The sequence below is a fragment of the Macaca fascicularis genome, chromosome 4 (genome assembly GCF_037993035.2).
Source record: "Macaca fascicularis isolate 582-1 chromosome 4, T2T-MFA8v1.1".
Lineage (NCBI taxonomy): Eukaryota > Metazoa > Chordata > Mammalia > Primates > Cercopithecidae > Macaca > Macaca fascicularis.
Genome location: NC_088378.1, coordinates 88098439 through 88117290, shown reverse-complemented (window position 1 = coordinate 88117290; position 18852 = coordinate 88098439). Strand labels below are relative to the sequence as shown.

The 18852-nt window shown below is 38.8% G+C and overlaps 1 protein-coding gene and 1 pseudogene across 2 annotated transcripts in view; one reads left to right on the top strand and one right to left on the bottom strand.

Annotated features, from left to right (window-relative positions):
- ZNF292 (zinc finger protein 292) overlaps nt 1-18852 on the top strand; it is a 104203-nt gene that overhangs the window by 15744 nt on the left and 69607 nt on the right. The gene's annotated exons all lie outside the window — the stretch shown is intronic.
- On the bottom strand, nt 2286-3274 carry LOC107129431 (DNA-directed RNA polymerase I subunit RPA43 pseudogene; annotated as a pseudogene).

Genomic DNA, 18852 nt, shown 5'->3' with positions numbered 1-18852 from the left:
TTTCAAAGTTATCCATGATTATCAGTTTTAAAAATAATGTTAAATTACTGATTTATTAATTTGTTTAAAGCCCGCATTTTGAAGAGGGTAGGATTAGACTTTATAGTACTTTATAAAAGATCCTTTTGCGTGTGTGTGGTGGAGGGTTTGGAGTTAGTTGATGGGAGTGAATGTACTGGGAGAAGATTAGTGGCTTTATAGTTGAAACCTTTCCTTTGTCCAAAATTTTAAACTAGAATTTGAGAGGCTGGGGATGAGAGAGAAGCTGGGATTATACAGTAACTAAAAGAATACATTTTGAACTATGATTTGAATTCCAACTCTGGCACTTCCTGAAGGACTTCAGGGTTGTGTGTGTGTGTGTGTGTGTGTGTGTATGTTTAAATCTCTGTTCTTACTTATAGACTGGAGGTAATAATAATAATACCTGCTTAAAGCTGTTGTGATTAAGGCATAATGTTTGCTGAGTGCTTTGCTTATTATGGTGCTAGAATTACAGAGTAATTGTTAGCTATTAATACATTTAAGAGGAGTAGATCCAAAATGTTCCCTCATAAAAGGATATTAGTTTTAAAAAATTATTTAACCCACTATATCAAAAATGTTGTAATTTCACCAACATAAAAATTGACATAGTTTACAGTCTTTTTTTGTACATCTTCAAAGTCTGGTATGTATTTTATACTGATGACATATGTCAGCTTGGACTAGTTACATTTCAAGGGCTGTATGTATACTCACATGAATCTCAATTGTAATGAAATATACTGGTTTGCACCCTTTCGTTGTCGGCACATCTACTTGTAAACCAGTGTGAATGTCTGCCACTCTCCAACCTCTATATCCTATCATCTAGATTTAAATAAAGATATACCACTAGCGGACCATACTTATTGTTGAACATTAAACTATGAGATTAGCACTATGTCTGGTACTAGTTAAATGGCAACAAATATGCCTGACATGGAGAGTTCAATTCAACCATTTATGTGTTTGCAAATACTAACAAAGGTAACTGTGAATGGGTAATTTCTTTTTCTTCATAGCACCTAGCACAGTTACTAATTTTCTGTAATCTTTTATACTGTGTACTCTTTCCCCTATGACACCCAATGAGGAAAGGAACTGCATCCACCTTGTTTGCTACATTTTCTCAGTAAAAGCAGTGAACAGCTGTTTTCTCTTTAGAACAATTTATGATAGCCTACCCCAATCATTAAAAAGTAATCAGGAAATTTCCCAGTAGTCAGAATCACATTTATCCTGCCTTCATCCAACTCCTCCTCCAAGACACAGCGGAATCCGAATGGTTGAGGCACAAATGGACAAGTAACAAGAGAACAGCTCTTTTCATCAACCTCTTAGACTTAAAGAAAAAAGAAAACAATATATATGCACCTGGTGGGAAAGAATAGTGAGTATTGTTCCCCAGGAGTCAGTCAGAGGCATGGTTCATTAGCACCCTGGAGACTAATTAAGCATTCTTTAGAATGTTTAACCATTCTAAGTTAAACAATAGAAGTACCATAGTAGTCATGATAAAGGAAAACCTAATACCAATAAATGCCCTGAGTTTTTCAAAATGCAGACTAAAATAGGACCAGGCATGGTGGCTTATACCTGTAATCGCAGCACTTTGGGAGACCAAGGCGGGTGGCTTACTTGAGCCCAGGTGTTTGAGACCAGCCTGGGCAACATGGCAAAACCTCATCTCTATAAAAAATACAAAATATTAGCTGGGCATGGTGGTACACACCTGTAGTCCCGGCTACTCAGGAGGCTGAGATGAGAGGATCACCTGAGCCTGGGAAGTCAAGGTCTCAGTGATCCAAGATTGCACCACTGCATTCTAGCCTGAGTGACAGAATGAGACTCTGTCTCAAAAAAAAAAAAAAAGAAAAATTTAAATTAAAAAATGAAATGGCATGTAATGATTAAAGGTGAAATCTGTTACAAATAAAATTAAAAATCTATATTTAACTCATTCTTTAATATGAATAATATCGTATTATAATGTCCTTTTGGTAGTCTTAAGGTTATAGAAATAACTTTATGTAGCATAAAACCTGGAAAGATGGAAGACTTGAGAGTCACAGCAGCTCTTTTTCTATATACAATAAAATGGCACTTTAATAATATTGGAATTCTCCAGATTAATTTATTGTCAGTTTTGTAATTTTGGTCCCCCCCAAAAAAATCCAACTCCTTATCAGGCGTTCCGTTTCGTAAACTGCTGATGTACACTGGCATTCCATGTCATTCAAAACATTCATCTATTGTGTAAGTCAAACTGAATCATATTTAAAATTCCCTAAAGAAGATAACTTTTTTCTTTTCTGTTTAGGGGAGCATTCCAAAAGTGGGGTAAATTTAGCTTCTTCACTGTGTTTTTTTCTTTTTTTTTCTTCTTTTTATGGTCACTTTGATAACCGCTGGAGTCACTACCTTGGAAAACAGGGTCCTAGTTCTGATGCTTTTTCTTTTTCTTCTTCTTTGGCTCATCTTCCCAGAGGTTATTCTCATTAGCAATCATCCTGTAAGTCTAACTCTTCCTTTGGGGTGACATCTGCAAAATTTGCTAGCTTGTGGTACCATCATCCACTTCATTAATCTCTAGGTGTTTCTGGTTTCTCTTTTTCTTCTTTGGAAGTTTTTCAAAAGCTTCTTCAGTGCTGGTTTATTAGAAACTTCAGAGTTCTTGGATTGTCAACTAGTGGTGGTTTTCCCTAAATGCAGAATATTTCAGCAGCATCTTAATCTAGATGAAACACTTCATACTCTGATTCATCACCCACACATATCTCCAGGGCCTGCCACTGGTCAGCTAACATCTCAGGTTTAGGGATGGACATACTAAAATATTTTTGTACAAAATAGCCAGTTTGACTATAAGACACTTTGTTAACTGTACCTTTTGCCCTGGTTCAGGGCAGAAAATAACAAAATCTACTTCAATGTTAAGATTAATGTGTTCTTGATCATCATAAGTATCTCCCAGTTCACCACAACTTTGATGTTATATGCAATGGGGACACCCAAAAGGCTCTCAGAATAGTGCAGGAGCTTCACATTGACCTTCTCTGCAATGCCGGTGTATTTCCTGTTAAGGTAGCAGAGTGATGTGCTTTTGGCTGGGCCACCAGGCAGGAATAGCGACTATTCAATTCACCAGCATCCAAGCAGCAGGATAGGTCGGCAGCTCTAGGAGAGGAAGGACATCTTCAGCCACAGCGCCTCTGAGCAGCCTGCAGCCATGTGGCTTGTCCAAGAACATTAATCTTAGTGTTAATAAAATACTGTTTAGTTTCTTGTCATCTAGATAGTGGTTTTACAGTCGGAAAAAAAAATAGGGAAACTCCCTTTTCTCCCCAGTCTTACCTGATACCTTGATGTATAAAATAGAAAAGTTACTGCTGCAGAACAGTTTGACAAGTAGTACTCTAGAATATAACAGCATTATTGGCAGGGGTCGTGAAGGGAGTTAAAGTGTAGTTCTCTTCTGACAGTATTTTCTTCCTAAACTGGTGTTTTTCCCTCCTATTTCCTCTTTCTACTGCTTTCTTCTCTGTACTAACATAGTGAATGTTCTTAGAAACATAAAAAAGCCATTTCTGAAGAGTTTCATACCTTTGATTTAGTTTTTAAAGACTTATGCTGCTTATTCTTGTCTTACCTACTAAGGCACATTAAACTCATTTTTTTAGTACCTAAGATTTTAAATATATTTCTCTGGAATCACGGCACTGATGTGTATATAGTATGAATAGGGGAATTGTACTTTATCAGAGGAACAATAATATCAAACAGTGAAATTTATACAACTATACTCAGTGCTAATGTTTCTAAAAATTTATTGAGAAGACTGAGGTGATCTTACATGTTTCCCCAAGTCGTCGTCTTAAATTTTCTCTGGACTTTTCATTTCCTTCCTTGGAAACCTAAGGAAGAAGTGGCTGTTCCCTTTCCAAAGTACATCTTTTCATATGTGTACTTGATCCCCACCGCTTCAGAGAACCATCCCACTCTTTTGAATCTTAATCATTTTTCACGCTTCTGTCTTTTAGCGTATAGACGTATACATATCTTTCTCATCTTCTTGTTTCACTGGTCATCTCTCTTCAGATTTTGCCCCTTCTTCTGACTTCTTCTCTCCTTATGTGAAACTTCTTCTTCCTAAAAAAGGTTTTCCTTAATTCTTTTTTTCACCTCATCATTATTGCCAGACTTCTTGGAAAGGTATTGTTTTTATTGCCTTCATTTCTTTACCTTTCATTGCAGTTTGGATTTTACTCCTCACCACACAAAAGGAAATGTTCTCTTTTTTTGAGTTGAGGTCTCACTCTTGCCCAGAAGTGCAGTGGTGCAATCATGGCTCCCTGCAGCCTTGAACTCCTGGGCTCAAGTGATTCTCCTGTCTCAGCTTCCTGAGTAGCTAGGACTACGGGCCCACACCACCATGCCTGGCTAATTTTTAATAACTTTTTTGTAGAGACAGTGTCTCACTATGTTGCCCAGGCTGCTGGCCTCAGGTGATCCTCGGATCGTGGCTTCCCGGAGTGCTAGAAGTACAGATGTATTCCCGGAGTGCTAGAAGTACAGATGTGAGCCACCACTCTTGGCCAAGAAAATGTTCTTTTAATGGTCACTCGGCTTGGCATATCTGCAGTACTTGTAGACCTGCATAGCAACCTAGCAGCTCAAAGACTATGTCATATGCCTGTACATGGTTTTAAAGAAATTTTGTCAGGATTTAAAAAATCATAAACTCATATTGAAATGAGGGTTTAGGGCTTTTGGAAAATCAGAAGATCTGGCAATATTGAACTAATGCCTGGCTCTGGACTGAAATGGCTTGCTGGCCAACCCCTCTTGGCTGTTTAAAATGTTTGTGACACCACCTAGACTTACCTTCAGTTTATTTACACTAGGCTCCTGGTTCTACATTTGTGACTGTTTATTGTCTTTACTCACTCTTCCTTTCACCTTCTGGAAGGTAAATGGTAACTATTATTAATATATTTAAGAGGACTAGATCCAAAAGTTTATAGTATGTGTGTGGTGGGGGGGCTTTCCCTCATAGGGAAGAAAAAGTATTTTTTCCTATCTGTCACTAGGTTCATGGCTGAGTCACCTTTAACAGAATACAGATTAACAAGAGAAAAGAACGCACATTTATTTAATAAAAGTTTTACATGACATGGAAGTTTTCAGAAATGAAGACCCAAAGATACAGGGAAACCTGTGTATTTCAATGCTTAGATTTGATGAAGAATAGACAGTGGTGGGGAAATATGATTGGACAAAGCAGGTAGGATCTAATGGTAATAAACTGGAGGGGAACTTAGCAAGGCCTGTTTGTGCAGATCCTTAATGTTCCTGTGTTTTCAGAGATAAGGACATTCCTTTCCTCAGGGAATAGTGAGGACACCTCTGAAATGAGGGTCTTATGACCTAGTTTAGAGGAAGGTCAGAAAATTGTTTTATGGCCTGTTTCAGGGGAGAAGGGTGGGAGGAGATCAGAAACCTTCCTGTTTCTGCTACTTTCTCAAATGCCAAGGTGCCATATTTTGGAGTAGCATTTCCTGAACCCTATCACCCTCAATGTTTTCTTCTTTCACTCTTCACTGGCAACAGTCAAGCATTTTTTCCCAACTTATCATTATGTCTGAGGCAGGACTTTCTCCTCAGAAAGTGGTTCCTGATGGCCCGGTTGATAATCCATGCTTTACATAATCGTCTTCAGTAGTCATCCACTCTGACAGTATCTCCCATCGCTCACTCTGGATGGGATTTGCAGGTGTCCATTATTTTTATAGACTTTTAGCTCTTGGCTTCCATTTTCAGTCACCTGTGGAACTCCTCCTCGTGGATGTTCAGTAAGTACTTCTAATTAAATATGTCTGAAATGGAACTCATCCACTTTCCCCTCCATCCTCCCACCAATAAGAAAGCCTGTTGCTGCTATTCCTAATGCACCGCCTCCCCGCCCCGCACTCCCTCCCTGCCCCACACACACACTTATGTTTTTAATGGCCTGTTTAATCCTGGCCAGGCACGGTGGCTCACGCCTGCAATCCTAGCACTTTGGGAGGCTGAGGCTGGTGGATCACTTGAGGTCAGGAGTTCGAGACCAGCCTGCCCAACATGGTGAAACCCTGCCTTTACTAAAAATACAGAATTATCAGCACATGCCTATAATCCCAGCTACTCAGGAGGCTGAGACAGGAGAATCTCTTGAACCTGGGAGGCCGAGGTTGGTGTGAGTTGAGATTGCGCCACTGTACTCCTGGGCGACAAGAGCGAAACTCCATCTCAAAAAAAAAAAAAGTTTTGAATCCTTGAGTCATTTTTAGCTCCTCCTCTCATTTCCACAGGCCAGTTAACCAAGTTTTGTCAATTTTATTCCTGTACTATTTCCTGTATCCCTTGCTGCTTAAATTTGATAAGTCATTACTGGCTACGTAGTTTCTTGCCATAGGAAAGTGTAACAAATATTTATTTTTTCATGAAGGTACTTTTCTGTCCTCCATTCACTTCTTTTTAAATCTGTCTTCTATACTGTCACTAAGATTATTAGTTATCTTTCCAAAGCACAGATACCATATTTGTTCCTTAAAGATTTTAAAAGACTACATTATGTTGAAGAATTCAAATTCTGGGTTGAACACCATGAGTTAAAATCCCAACTTCACCATTTACTAGTTGTGGGCTCATTTGTTTAATTTCTTTAATAAGGATAATAGTCGTGTCTACTTCATAGGTTTGTAAGGATTAAGTGAGGCATCAGTACAGTGCACATCACATTAACAAGCACCATGTAAAATGCTGTTGTTCCATGAAAACGAAAATTCAAGCTCATTAACCTTACATTCAGGAATCTTTCATGCTTCCAGTGCCCCATCCTGACTGATTGGCACCATATCTCTAATTTTTTTGTAGTCTTAGGCCTTTGTAGTCTATTCTTATGCTACAGCTTATGTATTCTCCCTCACTTCTGTGCATTTGCCTTAGCTTTCCCCTTTAGTGTTTTCTTTTTTTAATTGACTTGGTTTTTCCACATCTCTTTGCTTTAGTCTATGGTAAGGCTATTCAAATTCTACATTTTTCATTAGGCCTTCCTATGCTACTAAATGGATTTAATTATGTATTCCTCATTCTTTTTATTGAACTGTGTATGTTTTTCATAGTTTCTTTGTATTATGATTGTGTTTCTTTCTTCTACCTCCCAAGTTGGTGTTCCTTAAAAAGAGGGACCTTGCCTAGTTTGCTGAATTGTAAGTAAGTAAATCTTGTTGAATGGTTTTCTCCTTGGATAGGTGGTTTCAGTTTTTGGAAGAAAGGTGAATTTTGTGCCTTTAAGAAGCTGTTCTTTACTGAAATTATGTTACTTTCGACTATTCTTATTTCATCTCATTTCTGAATTGGATATCTATATTCAGGGCAAGGATTCAGTGTGATCAAACAGTTCTTATAAAGCAAATGTGAGTGTATGAAAAGTAGTAGTACTCTTACTGGCTTACATTTATTAAAGTTATGTGCCAGGAACTGTTACATTTGTGTGTTGTGTATGTCTGCCTGTGTGTATAAGAGAGAGGGAAATAATTCATTTAGTCCTCAGCACCTCTCTGAAATAGGTGATACTATCCCTATTTATTGATGAGACCACTAAGGCACAGAGATGTAAAATAACTTGCCCAAGTCAAGTAACTAGGAGTTTTTAACAATGCAAGAAAATCAGAACCCAAACTAAATAAAACATTTTATTTGTTTTTTTAGGGACAGTGTGTAGGTGTGATTGTTGAATTTTGCTTTAGGGTACTAAAGGAATTTATAAAAGAAAACTTTAATCTTTTGAAACTAAGTTTCAGGAAAGCAGAATGTGAGCATTTTACCCTTGTGGAGTCTGAGTAATACCCTTATTTAACAATGTGCAAATTAGGGTTCTTTGTTCTATAGTAGTGGGAATTTCATTAGTTTTGAATTTGAGTGATGTGTAGGTCCTTGAAGGGTGAACAATACGTATTTATGAACTATAGTGATAGCAATTTGTTGAAGACATTTTTTCCCAATCTTTACATATTAATATACGATTATTTGTTTTATTGGATTAAACAAAAACAAATCTGTATTTGTGATATATGTGGCTTTTTTTTTGTTTGTTTGTTTTTTGGAGATGGAGTCTCTGTTGCCCGGGCTGGAGTGCCCTGGCGCCATCTCGGCTCACTGCATCCTCCGCCTCCCAGGTTCAAGAGATTTTCCTGCCTGAGCTTCCCGAGTAGCTGGGATTACAGGTGTGCGCCATCATGCCCAGCTAATTTTTGTATTTTTAGTGGAGACAGGGTTTTACCATGTTAGCCAGGTGGGTCTCGAACTCTCAGCTTTAGGTGATCTGCCCACATCAACCTCCCAAAGTGCTGGGATTACAGGAATGAGCCACCATGCCTGGCCAATGTGGACTCTATATGGTGTAAAGGAGTATGTAAAATCTGTAGAGAGAAATAGGGCTATTTTCTACAGTAGTGGTCTTTAAATTTTTTAATTGGGTACCTTACCAGCAAACATTTGAATAGGAAACTTCAATATAAGTATGTCTAATTATAAATTATAAGTATAAATATATATACTATTTCAGCTTATATAGTTTTTCAAGTCTGTTTATAATATAATTTTATGATTTAGAAGAATTTAATAGAATTTTTTTTCCTACTGTACTTCAGTGTACGTCCGTTTGTAAATCCCTAGTTTATAGTGCTATGATTAATGAAGTTTTCTAATAATACATTATTAAATAAGTGCCTGATTTATTTGCCGTTTCCTCCATGTACAGAGAAGTTACAGCAACAGCCCATTCAGATTTTTTTATACTATCTTTTAGTCAAATTTAATTTACTGTGTATTTCTAGTTTATTGCTTCTGCCATGTTTTATTCTTTATGAAGATCCCCGAGTATTGAGTGTGCGAGTTATCAGATTCTCTCCCAGCTCTAAATTACCTCTTCATTACTTGATCTGCAATATTGAAGCCTAACCCTTTAGGCCAGGGGTGTCCAATGTCTTGGCTTCCCTGGGCCACATTGAAAGAATTGTCTTGGGCCACACATAACATACACCAACAATAGCTTATGAACTGAATCGAAAAAAAAAAAAACCAGAAACCTCATAATGTTTTAAGAAAGTTTTGACAAATTTGCATTGGCCCACATTCACAGCCATCCAGGGCCACATTTTGAACAAGCTTGCCTTAAGCATTTCTTCTTTGTATGTTAATTTTGTGAGTAGAGAGTGCTGGAAGGACAGTGCACAAAGGTGGGCTTATGGTTTTGTTTCTTACTGTGAATGCACGGCTGCCGGTAGTGTGGCTGTGGATATCCAGGGGTCCTCTGCCCCAGGTCTGTGTCAAGAGCAGACAGACCCTTGTCTAGCTCACAGCCCCAGCCTCAGCTTAGTGACCTCCTCTCTGTAGTTTTCCCAGCATGAGGCTGCACACCCCAGACCTCATGCCTGCCTTCTGGAGAACCAGCTGCCAATATTCCAACTTCCCCTGCATGTCTGCTTACACTCAGGAGAGCTTTCCTTTTGCAGGCCCTGCTGGTAATCAGATTCTCAATGTCCCAACTGACTGTGTGTGCTCAACGCCCAGCCCCTTAAGCCTAGAAACCATACTTCCAATAAGGCCTGAACCCTAGTTTTGGGGAGGGGACCCTCTTCTAAGTTTGTTCCTCCCGTGGATACCCTCACTCAGCCCTTGGGTATTCTTCAGAGTTTTCATTACACATTGATAGTTATTTTCCTATTACAGTTAATAGTTGTAACGAGTTCCCTGATTTCCCTTGCAGGATGTGTGACGGGTGTGGCTTACCTGCTTGGTTCCCCACAGCTCAGGCCCCTAGGGGGAGCATGCAGACTGGTAGGTGCAGAGACCAGGATGAATGCTTTGGGCTCTTGGCCCTATGGTAGTGTCTAGGGGTGAGTGCCTGCACCCACACTGTTCCAAAGCTCTTTGTTTCAGCTTTGCCATCTGCAGATGGCTTTGAGTGTTAATCAGCTCAATGGACCCTCTGCCTTATTGCAAGGAAGAAGGCCATTGTGACAGCCTTCTGTATCCCAAGCTCTTCCCCAGTGTCCCAGATCACACGCAGGCTCGAAGGATGAGTGCAAGGTTTTACTGAATGGTGAAGGTGGCTCTCAGCGAAATGGATGGGGAGCCAGAAGATGGAGGGATGGGGGATATAGTCTTCCCCTGGAGTTCAGCTGTGGTCAGCCGAACTCCTTTCAGCATTCAGGTGCTTCTTCCCTCCTTCTCTGCCGTGCCGCCCTGCTGCTCTCTGCCGTTCTCCACTATTCCTGTTGACATTCAGCAGTTTGTGTGTGTGCCCTCTAAGGTCTTGGGTTAAGTGGGGGCAAGATGGGGGAAGTGGTGGGCCAAAAGGCAACTTTCTGGGCGCAAAAACAGGAATGCCTGCCCTGTTTTAGCGCCACTGGTGTTCAGACTTGAGGGTAGGGCATTTGCTGGGGATCTGTTCTCTTCTACCCAGTATTTCCCTGTCTCCTGTTCATATCATGTGTATTAAACTTTCCCTGTTCAAATTAGGGGGTGGTTCTCTTTTTTTTTTTTTTTTGAGATGAAGTCTCACTCTGTACCCCAGACTGGAGTGCAGTGGCACTGTCTGGGCTCACTGCAACCTCTGTCTCCTGGGTTCAAGCGATTCTCCTGCCTCAGCCTCCCAAGTGGCTGGGATTACAGGCACGCACCACCACACCCAGCTAGTTTTTTGGTATTTTTAGTAGAGATGGGGTTTCACCATGTTGGCCAGGCTGGTCTTGAACTCCTTACCTCAGGTGATCCTCCCGTCTCGGCATCCCCAAGTGCTGAGATTACAGGTGCCCGGTGGTTCTCATTTTTTTAATTGGATCCTACCAGATGCAGTGGGCTAAAGTGAGTTAAATTACATATTATCTTTGTGCTTGAAAACTGAAGATTAGTACGAATGCTTCCTCCTCCCCCACTGCTCATATACAGGGCATATTTGGGTCACTGCTCGTCCATGGTGACTAGCTTTGTTATTAAAAAATACCATGGTTGTAAATGCAGTTATTCACTCTAGTGGGATATTACTATACAGGAGTAGCCCTTAAAAGTCATTTTGATCCCCAAAATGGTTGAGTTGAGAGAATGGAATAATTGTGTGAGTGTGTTGCCATAGTTAAAAGTCTATTATATTTTAATTTAAACAATTAAGAAACGTCAAATGAGAACTTTTCAATTCTATTACTTTATTGTCATGCTTGGTAGCTTAAAAAATTTCCACCTGGTTATTTCCTTTTGAGTAAATTAGCAAATGGCAGTCATGTAAATTATCTTTTAAAAATTTCCCCAAGTAGAAGGCTGGGTTAAAAGAAAAGCACTCCTACACTTTCAGAGGACGTGGGGTTGGTGAGGCAGAGAGACAGAAGATGAGCTATTGTGACTAATTTATTAGTGCTAACTTGTTACTAATAGATGGTTCATTTGTAGACATCTAAATATGATTGTGTTCGTTTTCATATTTGACTTTTCCTTTGAAGTTATATGTGTAAAAATAGTTGGTGATATGTTTCTAGAAATTGAAAGAAGAATAAAAGCAAATTAACAATCATATTATTGATTCCATAGCATCATGTTAAATTTGCTATATCCAGTAGCCTTTACATTAGTATAGAAGTAATGAGCCTGCATTTTATATTAAGTAAATTACATTATTTTTAATAAATGAGTAAAACAGCAGGACACCAGAATCTTTTTGAGAGATTTTCTACTTCCTAGTCCTACTGCTTTAACTTCACTGTTTGTGACAACTTTGTGTAGAGAGATATTATTGAAGATAAAACTGATGGCCCTGACTCTGTAGGTGATCTTCCCAATGAAACACTCATGGAGATAGTATTTTACATAAATTTTTAAAAGCAGTGATGACTTCTGTGTAGGAGTCAGTTTTTTTAAACTTAGATTATAAATGACTTTGTTTACAGTGAATGTTGCTGAAAAAGAAAAAATGCTTGCAATAAAGTTACAAATAGTCATTTCCCGCTGCAAGTGAAAGAATGATGCCTCATTCCAGTCTTTGACACCTTAGAGTCAGTAAGGGTGTTAAGTACTAGAGGAAGTTTATAATTACAAAGGGCTGCATCTAATAATATTAAAGGCAAACAGAGTGCTTTGCAACAGTTACAGTAACAGGGAGTAAAATAATTTAAAATACATATTGCTATCAAATACTTTCCTCTTGCAGGGGCCCTGCAGGAAAATGTAACATGAAATTCAAGCATGTTGTATCTAAGAAGTTACTGTTTAAAAAAATAAAATGGTCCCTTCAGTTGGGGTTGGATCATAATTCTAAAAGACATAATCCCGAACACCATAATCCCAAATGTTGAAATCCTGAAAGATTGAAATCCCTAATGTCTAAAATCCCAGAGGATTGAAATTCCATTAATTCTGGAAAAAATAATTTTTAAAAACATTTAAAAAGAGTTTATTTACATTTTAAAGGGGATTTGAGAATCATAAATTACCACAGAACATAAACCACTTTACACCATAAAATAGGCAGTAATGACATACATATTTTTGCAAGTTTAAATAGATATACTAAGGATAGTCACATGGGTATAATAGTTATGAGCAGATAAGCCATATTCGTAAAGAAATAGGTCACAAAGTGAAATGTGTAAATACATATCACTATTGTTGGCAACTGTATACACCCAGTATTATAACTTATATAGTATATAAAGTATATAACTTATAATTTAGATGATCACAGTCATCTAAAATACCGTAATGGACAGCTAAGTCTTTTGATGAGGTCAGCAAAAAACCATAATGATTCACCTCCACATATGCAGTTGCCCAGAGAGCCAAGATCACAAGAGATTTTGTCTTTCACAAATACAGATGTAAAAAAAAGGACATCTCTATTTGTTGAGGAAATTTCAACGTTTTCACGTATACACACGGTGCTTACACACAAAGTTAATGTTGTGATAATACACTTTTGTACAAGAGTCATGTTTACTAAAATGCATATGACAAATTAAAACTCTCTAAACCTTTATACAATTTATACCTCCAGTATTGGAAATGATGTGAAGATGAAAGATAGCATAGCTAATTGGCACAATGTGTGAAGGGGCAGAAGTAATTCATGATTGAATAATTTGGCACGAGAGATTTCTCCTACTTTTTGCCTGCATTTTCACTTCTGTGAACTTTTGGAGAGTGGTGTATTCTACACATTTTGTAGGTATATGTTGTCCATTTGGAAGTCTAGTTATTGTTTGGCCATTACAATTAAGCATTTTTTCTGCTTTCACATCACCAATAATAATTAGCTTTTAAACTTCTGTCTTTCACCAGTAAGGAGCTTAGTGTGCTCAACTTACCAGAGCTTTTCTTTTTTTTTGGTGGGGGGGGAACAATTCCGTAGGTGTCTTCCATTGTGTTGTAAGAAATACCATAAGAAGGAGGCCAGGCGCGGTGGCTCAAGCCTGTAATCCCAGCACTTTGGGAGGCCAAGACGGGCGGATCACAAGGTCAGGAGATGGAGACCATCCTGGCTAACACAGTGAAACCCCGTCTCTACTAAAAAAATGCAAAAAAACTAGCCGGGTGGGTTGGCGGGCGCCTGTAGTCCCAGCTACTCGGGAGGCTGAGGTAGGAGAATGGCGTAAACCTGGGAAGCGGAGCTTGCAGTGAGCTGAGATCCGGCCGCTGCACCCCAGCCTGGGCGACAGAGCAAGACTCCGTCTCAAAAAAAAAAAAAAAGAAGGAATGGTTGGCTTCTCCAATACTAGGTCTGTATTAGTGTTCTCCAGAGGGAGAACCAATAGGATATGTATATAGATATGTGAGATTTATTAGGAGAATTGACTTAAGAGATTCTGATGGCTGAAGAGTTCCACAATAGGACATCTGCAAGCCAGACACTCTGGGGTTGCAGTAGCAAAGCTCAGTCCAGTTCCTTAGACCTCAACCAAGGAAGCTGGTGGTGTGACCCAGTGGGAGGTTGAAAGCTTCAAGGACCCTGAGGGGCTACTAGTGTATGTCCTGGAGTACAAAGGCCAGTGAGCCTGAAGTTCTCATATCCAAGGAAGCAGAAGAAAAGTCTTTTCCTAACTCTCAGAGACCAATCCATTTTCTGTATTTGCTCTCTTGGCTTTTGGCCAATTGATGGTCCTCATCCACAGTGAGGTCAGATCTTCCCTACCTAGCCCACCCAGACTCACACACTAATGTCCTCTGAAAACATCCTCCCAGACACACCCAAAATAGTGCTTTAACAGGTTTTTAGGTATTCCTTAATCCAGTCAAGTTGATACCTAAAATTAAGTCCATAAGTCTACCCCTTGACCATGTGCCCATATGCATTTCCTTGAACTAATACTTAGTTTCCAAATAAAGACATTAACAAAGTAATAGTTCCACCTAACATGATGCAACTTACATGATGCAAATATCCTGTGTACAACCGAAAAATGCACTAAACTTTTCCCCAGAATTCGACTTTCAGGATTTTGACATTTCAAGATTTTAATCTTTCAGAATTACGATTTTCAGGATTTTAGATTTCTGGGATTTTGATGTTTTGGATTTCAACATTTAGGGTTGTGTGTTTTGGGATTCTGATGAGCACTGCTTTAGTTACCAGCGTCACAATTTAATTAATATAGTAATTTAATTCTGTTGGTTTACCATTTGTATTCTAGAACTTTAAGCATACTTTTTTCTTTCTTTGAGATGAGGTCTCGCTCTGTAACCCAGGCTGGAGTGCAGTGGCACAATCTCACTTACTGCAACCTCCACCTCCTGGGCTCAAGTGATTCCTCCTATTTCAGCGGGGACTACAGGTGCATGCCACCACACCCAGCTAATTTCTTGTATTTTTGATAGAGACAGGGTTTCACCATGTTGCCCAGGCTGGTCTTGAACTCCTGAGCTCAAGCGATCTACCCACCCAAGGGTAGATTACAAAGGTGGTGGGATTACAGGCATGAGCCACCACACCCGGCCCTCTGTATTTTTCTTATGTTAAAAAAATTTTTTTAAACATTTGCTAGTTTATTATAAAGGATTTTACAAAGGATTGACAGGAACAGACATATAGGACAAGATATGGGGGAAAGGGGCTCAGGGACCTTCCACACCCTGCCCGGGTGCACCTCCCTCCAGAAACCTCATGCACATTTGGCTATCCAGAAATTCCTGAACCCAGTCCTTTTGGGTTTTTATGGAGGTTTCATTACCTAGGCATGATCTATTAAATAATTGGCCATTGGTGATCAACTTAGTCTTCAGCCCCTCTCCCCTCTCCAAAGGTTGGGGGGCAGGTGGGGATAAAAGTCTCAACCTTCTAGTCATGCTTTGGCCTTTCTGGTGTCCAACCCCTGTCCTGAAGTTACCTATGGGCTGCCAGCCATCAGTCAACTCATTAATATACAAGGAAGCCTTCAGGCATATTTTTCTAGGTTATTAATGGAGGTGAAATTCCCAGACTAGTTACAAAAAGTATTTTTAAAATTCACAATAAAATTGTAATATTACTTTATATTCTAGGAACAGGATACTGTGCAGGAAAGACCACTGTCAAATTCAGAGTTTTGTTTTGGGAATGCCTTATCACTTCATTTTCATTCCCTGTTCCTTCCCCAGTCCTCTTTCTCAAGTAGCCGATGTTCTCATATTTCTGTGAGTACACTTTGCATCTTCACTCAAACCTATTCCTTCAATATAGGAGAGCTCAGTTAGCTGCTAAAGAAAATAATATGAACTAATTTATGATACTGTATGAACGTGCCTTAAATAAATACGATTTCAGATAGATAATAAGTATGGGAAAATGGCCAGGTACAGTGGCTCATGCCTGTAATCCCGGCATTTTGGAAGACTGAGGTGGGAGGATCACTTGAGCCCAGGAGATTGAGGCTGCAGTGACCCGTAATTATGCCACGGCATTACAGCCTGGGTGACAGAACAAGACCTGGTCTCAAAAAACAGGCAGAGAAGTACAGGTGATTTGGAGGAAGGATAATTTGGAGTGGAAGGATCTCCAAAGAGGGAAGCCTCCCAGTTGCTCCTGTGTCTAGTCTTTTGTTATAGTTGTTCCTGTATTCCAGAACTTAAAGTTTCTCAACGCGTGAACTGAAAATTTTTCTTCCAACTACTTATATTACATTAGCAGCAAAGGTTCATGGGATAAATGAGGAGGGTAAGACTAGAGCCTTTGGTGCGTATGATTTTCTCAGTTCAGGACTATAGTTGTATATCATCATTCTGGTCTTTTTTAGTTATTAATATGTGAGCTAGTAAATTAATTTTTTCCTCACTTCAGTGACATTATGTTTAATTTCTAATTTTAAGGCAAATAGTAATCCAAATTTTTAGAAAAAAGAAATTTCTGCAGTAATTAGAAAATATTGTCAGTCTTCTCTGATTTAAATGTATATCAAGTACTACTACTTATGGGTCCAGGTCAGTCATGATAAACATCAGTAACGTTTAAAAGAAAATCTTGTTCAGTAACTCACTTCACTAAATCTCTGTACTCATGATAAATATCAGTAAAGTTTAAAAGAAAATCTTGTTCAGTAACTCACTTTACTAAATGTTAAGGCTTGAAAACATACATATTTACAGCCAGATCTTAAACTGGAGAGTGGCTGGATGAACCCATTCTGTGGTCAAATGTTTGATATTTGGCCAGGTACAGTGGCCCACAACTGTAATCCTAGCACTTTGGGAGGCCAAGGTGGGCGGATCACCTGAGGCCAGGAGTTCAAGACCAGCCTGGCCGACATAGTGAAACCCATCTCTACCAAAAATACAAAAATTAGCCAGGTATGGTGGCGCATGCCTGTAGTCCCAGTTACTAAGGAGACTGAGGTGGGAGGATCACTTGAACCCAAGTGTCGGAGGTTGCAGTGAGCCAAGATTGTGCCATTGCATTCCACCTGGGCAACAGAGTGAGACTCTGTCTCAAAAAAAAAAAAAGTTTGATATTTACTGTTGACTTAATGTAGTTTGATGCTCTTAGATTAAAAGCTGTGTTTACTACTTAGCTGTTTCACTATATGAGTAGTTGCAACATTAAATGCCTATCGACACCAGGCATGCAAATTAATGACTTGGATAGAGAAAGGACAGTGGGGAACAAGAGAGCTCTCACCGTAATTCACCAACTGCTACCTATCTGCTTATTACTGCTGTATAGGAATGCTGGCCGGTGTTTGCTGAGTCTTTTGATTTTTCAGTGAGAACTAGGTCCAGTTGCTTGTGTATAATGTCTCAATTATGAAATATTGGCAATGATTTCAAAATATCTGGGGGAAAAAGACCCCAAAAGACTGAGCCAAATAAAACATGCCTGGGGAATTTATTCTTAGAGATTTTGAGCATTCTGTAGTTTGCCAGTTGTACATGAAAAACAACTCTCCCATAGTGAGTTTTGATTCTTTAATTCTACCGTGGTCTCTGTGCTTTCATCATTATTCACGTACCTGGAAACTGTACAGCTCTGAATGCATTTGGAAATAAGTGTACAAATGGTCAGCATGGCTAGGGAAGGGAAACAACTCAGACTGTTTTGATACCTTTAGCAAAGAGAAATCACTAAGGTAAAGATACCCAACTGACAGATAATATAGAAATCCCTTACTGTCTTCCTGGCCTTATATTTCTATTAGAGGCCTCTATGCTTTGTTTAATTTATCGTGAGATCTCAGATTTTTAACCAGTATTCTAAGCTTCCAGAACTTTATAAACATTGTATATATCCAAGAGTGATTTTATGAGTATTTCAGTGGAAGGATAGAGGAGAGCAAATCAGATAACACTAACTTGTAACCATGTTAACTTGAAAATTGCATGATTATTTAAAGTTCTTACAAGATGCTTATGTTAAAATTAGTTTTAGAATGTCAGTTTTCTTATTTAATTTTCTGCATTGTATTAATTGTACTTTTTATTATAATTTTCTATTGTAATTTTTTTATTAAACAGTTTAATTCACTGTTGTTTTGGCTATTTTTACTTGAAAAACAACAGTGAATTAAGCTTTAATAAAAAAATTACTATGGCTGGCTATATATTAATCTAAATAAGACTTTTAAAATACAATGCAGATAAATTATTAGAGGTTTGAAAATGAACATCATAATGAAGGCTTTTAAAAAGTCTTTTTCAGGCCGGGCGCTGTGGCTCATGCCTGTAGTCCTAGCACTTTGGGAGGCCAAGGCAGGCCAGTCACCTAAGGTCCGGAATTTGGGACCAGCCTGGACAACATGGTAAAACCCCGTCTCTACTAAAAATACTAAAATTAGCCAGGTGTGGTGGCGGGCACTTGTAATCGCAGCTACTGGGGAGGCTAAGGCATGAGAATTGTTTGAACCTGGGAGACAGAGGTTGCTGAGCTGCGATCTCACCACTGCACTCCAGCCTGGGCCACAGAGTGAAACTCTGACTCAAAAATAAGTAAATATAAATAAAATAAAAAATAAGTCTTTTTCAAAATAAATTTTTTATTAGAATAGTTTTAAATTGGTAGAAGCATGGGGAAGATAGTATAGTGAGTTCACATATAGCCACAGTTTCCAATTAGTCAGATCCTATATTCACATAGTGTGTGTCACAGTTAATGATCCAATATTCATAATATATTATTATTGTTAACTAGGTCCATACTTGGTTCAGATCTCATTAGGTTTTTCTTAATTTTTTTTTTTTCTGTTTCAGGATCCCATCTAGGATATACATTACATTTGTAATGTCTACTTAGGCTGCTCTGAGCATGATTATTTTCCAAACTTTACTTTTAGGAGT